Raw genomic sequence first — 7,908 nt, 5'->3', positions numbered from 1 at the left:
AGACAGCAAAAGAGACACAGATGTATAGAAGAGTCTTTTGGACTCTGTGGGAGAGGGAGAGGGTGGGATGATTTGGGAGAATGGCATTGATTTGAGAAATGGCATGTATAATATCATATAAGAAATGAATTGCCAGTCCAGGTTCGATGCAGGATACAGGATGCTTGGGGTTGGTGCACTGGGATGACCCAGAGGGATGGTACGGGGAGGGAGGTGGGAGGGGGTTCAGGATGGGGAGCACATGTACACCCATGGCAGATTCATGTTGATGTATGGCAAAACCAATGCAATATTGTAAAGTAATTAGCATCCAATTAAAATAAATAAATTTAAATTAAAAAAATTTTGCTACTTGCTTTGGGATGCTCCATACCTCAGCTTTTTCATCTTTAATAAGGGAGGTGCAAGGGTTTGAATTCATTGAGATGAAATCTTGGGAGCCTTCTAATGCTGACACTGTATGCTTCTAATTTGATTTCACAGTGGTCTCCTCGGGGCGGGGAGGGTGGGGGGAGTGGAGGGGTGAGCGGTAGTGGAGAGCATCCAGGGAAAGCAAGTCACGTACCTTCACTTGAATAGAAACAGCACAGAGAGAAAAACCGACAAGTAGTTTTCAGAGAACTGAAATGTGATTGCCATGAGCAATAATAACATTAAGAAGCAGCTTTTGATGGTAAAAGGAAGATGTTTAAAAACAAGTAGGTGTTCTAAAAAATACCGTGAGGAAGCTATTCTTTGAGTGATTTGCAATATAGTTTAGATCCCAAAAGCACTCAATATGTGAAACTCTCAACCATGTCCCTGGGTGGGAACTGCCAGAAGCCCAGGCAAAACAGTGTCAGTTTTCCATTAACCTAGAGCGAGCGTCTCTCTAGACTTCCAGCCCTAAGTAAGATGATTGTAATTTCTCCTTTTCTCCAGGGTGATAAGTTGGGAGAACTTTAAAGTCTATCAGATAAATATAAATCCTAGAGGCTTAAATTGAGGTAATTACAGTTTACTTTCATATTTCAAGATCAAATCTCAACTTTTGCCAGGACTCACAAAGTAGAAATATCAGACTTTCTACTGCAATCTTATATAAACATTACAACTTTCATTTAAAGAGGAAAGGAAAAGCACCATTATATCTTCCCCTGAATAGAATGCAAAAGCCTGGGTCCATCTCTCAATATCGTTCATATGTAAAGTTTAGAATAATATATGTCCAGAATGGGAAGGAACCTTAGGGGTCAGCTAGCTTAGCCCTCCCACCCTCTTCAGTCAAGGTCAGTGTATCTCAGACAGCCTCCCTGACAGGCAAGTTTAGCCAGCCTCAGCTTCAGTCAGTCAGTTCTCTCGCTCAGTTGTGTCTGACTCTTTGCAACCCCATGGACTGCAGCACGCCAGACTTCCCTGTCCATCATCAACTCCCCGAGCATGCTCAAACTCATGTCCATTGAGCTGGTGATGCCATTAGCATCTGCTTGCACACCCCCAATAAAGAGAAACTAACTATCTGCCACCCCCTGAAAACAGAGCAACCATTGTCCGATGACACCGATGATAAGCAAGTCCTTTCTTTTGCTGCCTAAACTTTGCATCCCTGAATTTCCACCATTTACATCATACATGTCACATAATTTGTGAAAGCGTCACATAAATCATTTACGTTAAAATTACCCCACCATCCCTGCTATTTGTGATCTATTCACAAAACAGGGAATATCCTGTAGAACATCACATTTATCTGGGATGGGCAGCACACAGGACTAACACACGCATGCTCAGTTGCTTCAGTCGTCTCTTTTTGACCCCACAGACTGTAGGCCACCAGGCCTCTCTGTCCATGGGATTAATCCCAGCAAGAATACTGGAGTGGTTTAACATTTTCTCCTCCAGGGGATCTTCCTGACCCAGGGATCAAACCTGCATCTCCTGTATTGGCTGGTGGATTCTTTACCACTTGAACCACCTGGGAAGCCCCACTTAGAGACTAATAAAATAGGTCATTTTCCAAAAAAGAAAAAACCCTCACAACTATTGATATGAAAGTGCTTTTAGGCAAGAGCACTTTCATATCAATCGTCTCATTTGGTTCTCAGTCCCACTATGGGATGTTGAATTGTTTACAGATGAAGAAGCAGCTGGGAGAGGTGCAGTGATGTGGCTGAGGCCTGACACTCAGTAGCTGTGCTGGCCTTTGAACCCAGAATTCTGACCCCACCTTCAGGCCTCTCCCCCTTGCACTACTCACGTATGCAGCATTCTTTGGGAATGCAACTCTAGGTTCTGGGCACATGGAATAAATGGGCAAAATATCTTCAGCCTCAACAGAGGCAATCTATTCATAACAATAAGGCAGGCAAGTAAGTAAGTTACTGCAGTCCCTTGCAATAGGACAGAGATTAGAGGTAGGAACAAAATACTTCAGGAAAAGAGAAAAGAGTAACGAATTCTTAGTAGAGAGGGTAGGAAGGGATTTACAGACTTGGATTTTGAAGGGTGAATAGAAATTTCCATGTGGAAAATGGAATGAATCCTATTTCCAAGCAGAAGAAACAGCACAAAGATAGAAAGTTATGCTTAAAGTAAACTGAGGTACTCAGTGAAGCTGAAGCATCCAGTGTATAGGAGAATAAAGCAGATCAGCTAGAAGTAGACAGATGTCATCCTAAGGACATGAATGTCACTATGAATTGGGTGCAATGATGTAGCCAAAAATGGACAGGGTCAGGGAGGGAAAGTGGGATTCCCAGGTGGCTTAGCAGTAAAGAATCCACCTGCTGATGCAGGAGATGAAGGTTCGATCCCTGGGTTGGGAAGATTCCCTGGAGGAGGAAATGGAAATCCACTCCAGTATTTTTGCCTGGGAAAATCCCAAGGACAGTGGCATCTAGCAGGCTACAGTCCATGGGGTCACAAGGAGTCAGACAAGACTGAGTGACTGAGCTCGCATGCAGGGAGGGTGAATGAATAAAGGCAATGAATATACCCAAGTAGCATCTTTTGTTTTTAGAAAGATTGTTATCAACACAGAAAGAGAACACAGAAAGGGAATAAAGGATCAGAAGCTGTTGAGGGAGGGAAATTTATGAGGTGAGTGCAGTATCATTGAAAATAATAAGGACGAATGGACAAAAACAGTACGCTGTATACCCACCCTGGAACGCTATTAAGCCTTATGGCATAAAGGTATGGAATTTTGATGTATGCTGTAATGTGGATGGACCTTGAAAACATTATGCTTAGTGACATAAGCCAGACACAGAAGAAAGACAAAGGTATGATTCCACTTATACCAAGTACGTAAAATAGGCAAATTCAGAGACACAATGTAAAATACAGGCTACAGGGTTGGGGAGAGGCAGGAACGAGGAGCAACTGTTAATGGGCACAGAGTTTATGTTGGGGAAGATGAAATAGTCTGGGCATAGATAGTGCGATGGTTACACAGGATGTGAATGGACAGAATGCCACTTACAGAATTGTACACTTACACATGGTTAAACTCAGGTTAAGAATTTTACAATTACAAGAATAAGGGCTGGTGGTTGTATAGAAATATCCTAAAGCAAATATAATAAAACGATGGGTTTAGACTTGAGCCCACTGATGCTGAGGTATCTGTGGGATGACCCACTAGGACTGCCAAAGAACTTTTTTGTATCTGTGGGTCTGGAGCTTGGTGGAGGGATCAGGGCTTAAAATATCCTTCAAATTCTTGCCTGGGAAAAATGGAACCTGCCTCATAGAACTACTATTAGAACTGTGCTTCTGTGTTGGGGGTAGTGGTACTGCCCAGTGGTGTAAAATAATTGAGGACAGTGAATTACTTGAGTCTTTTATTTTGCGGGTACAACAGAGAAAGGGAGTGGGTGAGGCCTCTCTCTGTCCAGTCAGGCTTCTGGGAACTGGTTGGTTCGCATATGTTATAACAGACCATGGAGGTGGAGGGGGAGACAAGGACAGGGCTTATTGCCCAGCTGCTGGCGGTTCTGGGGGGAGGCAGCCCCAACCAGCAGGGATGACCTCTGCTACAGAGCTACCCTGCCTGGGGTCCCACCCTTCTGAGGGCAGCCTGTGAAAGTGAAAGTGAAGTCGCTCAGTCGTGTCCGACTCTTTGCGACCCCATTGACTGTAGCCTACCAGGCTCCTTTGTCTGTGGGATTTTCCAGGCAATAGTTCTGGAGTGGATTGCCATTTTCTTCTCCAGGGGATCTTCCCAACCCAGGGATCGAATTTGGGTCTCCTGCATTGTAGACAGACGCTTTACCATCTGAGCCACCGCTCACCCAGTGACTAGTAAGTATAAAGTCCCAGACATTTCAGCCATGTCAGCCTAACATGAAATGACTCTGATGGGTCATTTTGTTCCAGAGCCCCCACCCAGTGGGGTTGGCCAAAGCTGCTATCACATCTACATCACAACTTAACCATCCCTCCCATCCACTGGAATGGTCCAAGGTGCTCCCTCACAAACATCCTGCATGCTAACCTGCAGTCTCTGAGTCTGAACCTCACCTGTGACAGGAGACTAAGTAGCTACCAGCTTTTTTGACTTTACCTAGAAAAGACTCTGATGCAGGAGGAGAAGGGGACGACAGAGGATGAGATGGCTGGATGGCATCACTGACTCGATGGACGTGAGTCTGAGTGAACTCCGGGAGTTAGTGATGGACAGGGAGGCCTGGCATGCTGCGATTCATGGGGTTGCAAAGAGTCGGACACGACTGAGCGACTGAACTGAACTGAACTGAGAGTAGTCATCCCAAACTGTGCTGACTGGATCCCTTAAGGCAGTCCCAAACTCTGGATTCTCCATGTGGACTGGTGAGTAGCTAATGGCTATTTTCTGTTTTATGAGATAAAGTGTTAACAGGCTTCAATTAATCCACTTGGACAACTAACAAAAAGACTATGTGTTCAGCAAATAATTCCATCCTGGCCACCCCAAAGCCCTCCTATAACAAAAGTCATTAAACCTTAATGTGTTTTATTTTCTTTCCTGCAGCCCTGAAGTGTTTGCTGACATTTGAAGCCTGGTAATAATCATCGTCCCCCAGCCATGTTTCTGAATCTTCAGGCAAATTCTTGGCTGTCCCATTTTCTGAGTCAGATGTTCTAATCAACTAATTCATTCTAAACAGCATTGCTTCTGGATATAAAGAAGGAAGAAAAAATAAACCTCTTTAAACTTTAGGGTCATAAAACTGCACTAGAAAAAGTCCCCAGTGGAATCACTGGATGGTCACAGATTACAGATTGATAAAAATCAATATAGTTGAGATGTTTATTCATTTGGCGTGGATCAAATGAACCAAGATTGAAGACAAAAAAAAAAAAAAATTGCTCATTCAAAACCTCTTAGAGGGATTTGTTTTGGTTTTGCTTTGGTCTTCAGCTGCTTTTTCACAGTACATTTTAAAGCCCAGTAAACTAAGAAAAGCACATTTTGCATTGTATTTAAAGTAATCTCAGGAACATATAGACTGATTAACTAGGATATAGGTATATAAACCTTTATAAATAAGAGATTTCAAATGGACTCATTCTTTAAAATTGCATCTGCCTGATTAACAGTAGTAAATGTTTATTGAGCACTGATAATGTGCATATATAACTGTTATACATGCATTGTCTTGCTTCATCTTCCAACCCACCTGAGACAGGTAGAGCCTGCAGGCATAAGGTGAATGACACCACTTGCAGTTGTGCAACGTGGCAGCCCGAGGATAGGTTCATTTTCTCTTTCTCTGATGAGGGAGGGAGGCATGGAGGCACACGATGATTCAGCACCTTGCCACCAACTCACACAATTGATGCATGACACAGATAGGACTCCAACTGGCTGATTTAACTAACCCAGGGCTGTTACATTACCCTGCACCTTGCCCTCTGCTGCAAGACACAAGAGCTCACTGTGGCAAGGAACAGCGTCATCTCTGTGATAACTTCCTCTGTGTTCTAGCTGTCCCCTTTGCCTTCACTCTCCTTTTGCACATCTCTTCCTCCCCAAATCCCATGCATCCATTAAGGTCCACAGAAAATGTCTATAAAAATCTCCCTGGACCCCTTCTTCCTGTGGTAGAATTAACCACATCCTCTCTTTGTCCCCAGAGTACACTGTACCTGAATATTTTCTAGTTTCCAAGACAGAATAGTAACAGCATTCAAAAACATTTAATGAATGCACTTCTAGTACTTATAGCAGTTATCTTATTCCTTGAGACACAGAAGGAGCATTTTCTCTTGCCCTTCTGCCAACCCGCCATCCCTCATCTCTTATTTTTTTTACTCTTCTTTTGGACTCTACAGTTACCGGACTTGTTTATACTCACTATAGTATCTTCTGTAATGAAGGGTTACCACCTGTTTTTCCCCTTCTCCTTAGGACTCTAAATTTCTCAAGAGCAATGATGAAGTTTCATTCACTTCTGTATCCTCTTTCCTTGGCACCTGACACTTTCCCCAACTGACTTCTCAACGAATTTCAAAGAAATCTCTCTCTGGCCAGCTAAATTTGTCTACTGGATGTGGAATTCCATGTCTTAGTTCAAGGAGAGAAAAGCTCTTATCAACTGTATCAACCTATAGAGTATAATTCAAAATGCAATTTCAATTTCTTGAAATTAAGGTCAATGTTACTGAAGGAATAAAACATTTATTAGCCCATTTCAAAATAGCTGCACAGAATATACAAAGTCCTGCATTTTTAGTGCTTTCATTTGTACTGGAATTGAAGAAAGGTTTCCATTTCAGAAAGAAAACACCATGAGTGTAAATAAAATGTACCATCATGTCTGTATTGGGTCAATGATAATTCTTGCATCATAGGCTGTATGATACAATAGTTTAAAACATACTTTCGAATCTATCTGAGGGTGGAAGGTGTATGATATAGTAAATCACCATACAAAGGAACCTCAATGTAGCCTAAATGCACTTATGCTTCTCTCATATTAAAACTTATGTGAAAATTTATTAGAACATTAGGCCAAAGTAATTTCATCCTTAGATGTCCAACTGGATTTGGAGAGACTATTAACATTTACACTAACACCTACGCTACGAACACAGCAAGGTCATCCACTTAGATGGAGCAAGAAGATAAAAGAACTCTTCATGATAGTCAGCGTTGGTGACACAAGATTAGTACCTCAAAGCTCCCCAACAGGACATTTTCATTCTTGTTTTATACAATCATATCAAACTAGTGACCTCGTCCCCAAGCCCACTCTACATCATAAACATAAGAGGAGGAAAGGAAATTCTGCAATAATGAGACGAATGGTGAACGAGGGAAGGACTAATACCAAGGCAGCATAAATGCTAAAGACTAAACAAAAGTTATATTAGGGTGGAGGCAGTGCTCGCTGGCACAAGTGGGTCTCCTCCACCTTCACAGCCCTGCATTTATGTTGGCTGATATAACTACTGAAGTTGACTGGAAGCCAAAATCATCAAGAATGCATTGAAATATATCCGGGATCCATTTTTTTTTCCCCTAAAAAAAAGGAGGTTAGGAAATATGTGAAAAATTTAGATGTTCCTGTCAATTAGAAGAATATTATAAAGTACAACAGAACTACTTGAAAAATTCAGATATTCAGAACCCATTCATTAGGGTTCAAGGAATAGAGGTTTCCACTTTGAGGACTTAACACAGTGGAGAATGTAAAGCCTGTCCAGACTAGTAGTTTTCTTTAAAGGCAAAGCAAACTTTTAAATGCTATCAGGTCCAATCCCTTTCTCAATTCAGACTCAACTTGATATGTCACTGCTTTTTAAATTAGTTCATCTCTGACTACACCTAACCTGAAGTGCAACACCAGTCATCTCAAAACCACCTACATGGTGTGGACAATCCTGCAAACAGACTTTCAGATGGGAGCAGGATGGTGTGTGGCTGAAAAGTAACCTGATTTT

General features: G+C 42.2%; 1 long non-coding RNA gene across 1 annotated transcript; it reads left to right on the top strand.

Annotated features, from left to right (window-relative positions):
• The first annotated feature begins 502 nt into the window (after positions 1–502).
• LOC133244623 (uncharacterized) lies at positions 503–6,785 on the top strand. Its single transcript, XR_009735457.1, has 2 exons — positions 503–4,812; positions 4,994–6,785. It is a non-coding gene; the product is annotated as an uncharacterized LOC133244623 (long non-coding RNA).
• Positions 6,786–7,908: the final 1,123 nt, after the last annotated feature.

Source organism: Bos javanicus, chromosome 3, assembly GCF_032452875.1.
Source record: "Bos javanicus breed banteng chromosome 3, ARS-OSU_banteng_1.0, whole genome shotgun sequence".
Classification (NCBI taxonomy): domain Eukaryota; kingdom Metazoa; phylum Chordata; class Mammalia; order Artiodactyla; family Bovidae; genus Bos; species Bos javanicus.
The sequence above is the reverse complement of the archived record's forward strand: the minus strand, read 5'-3'. Positions and strand labels throughout refer to the sequence as shown.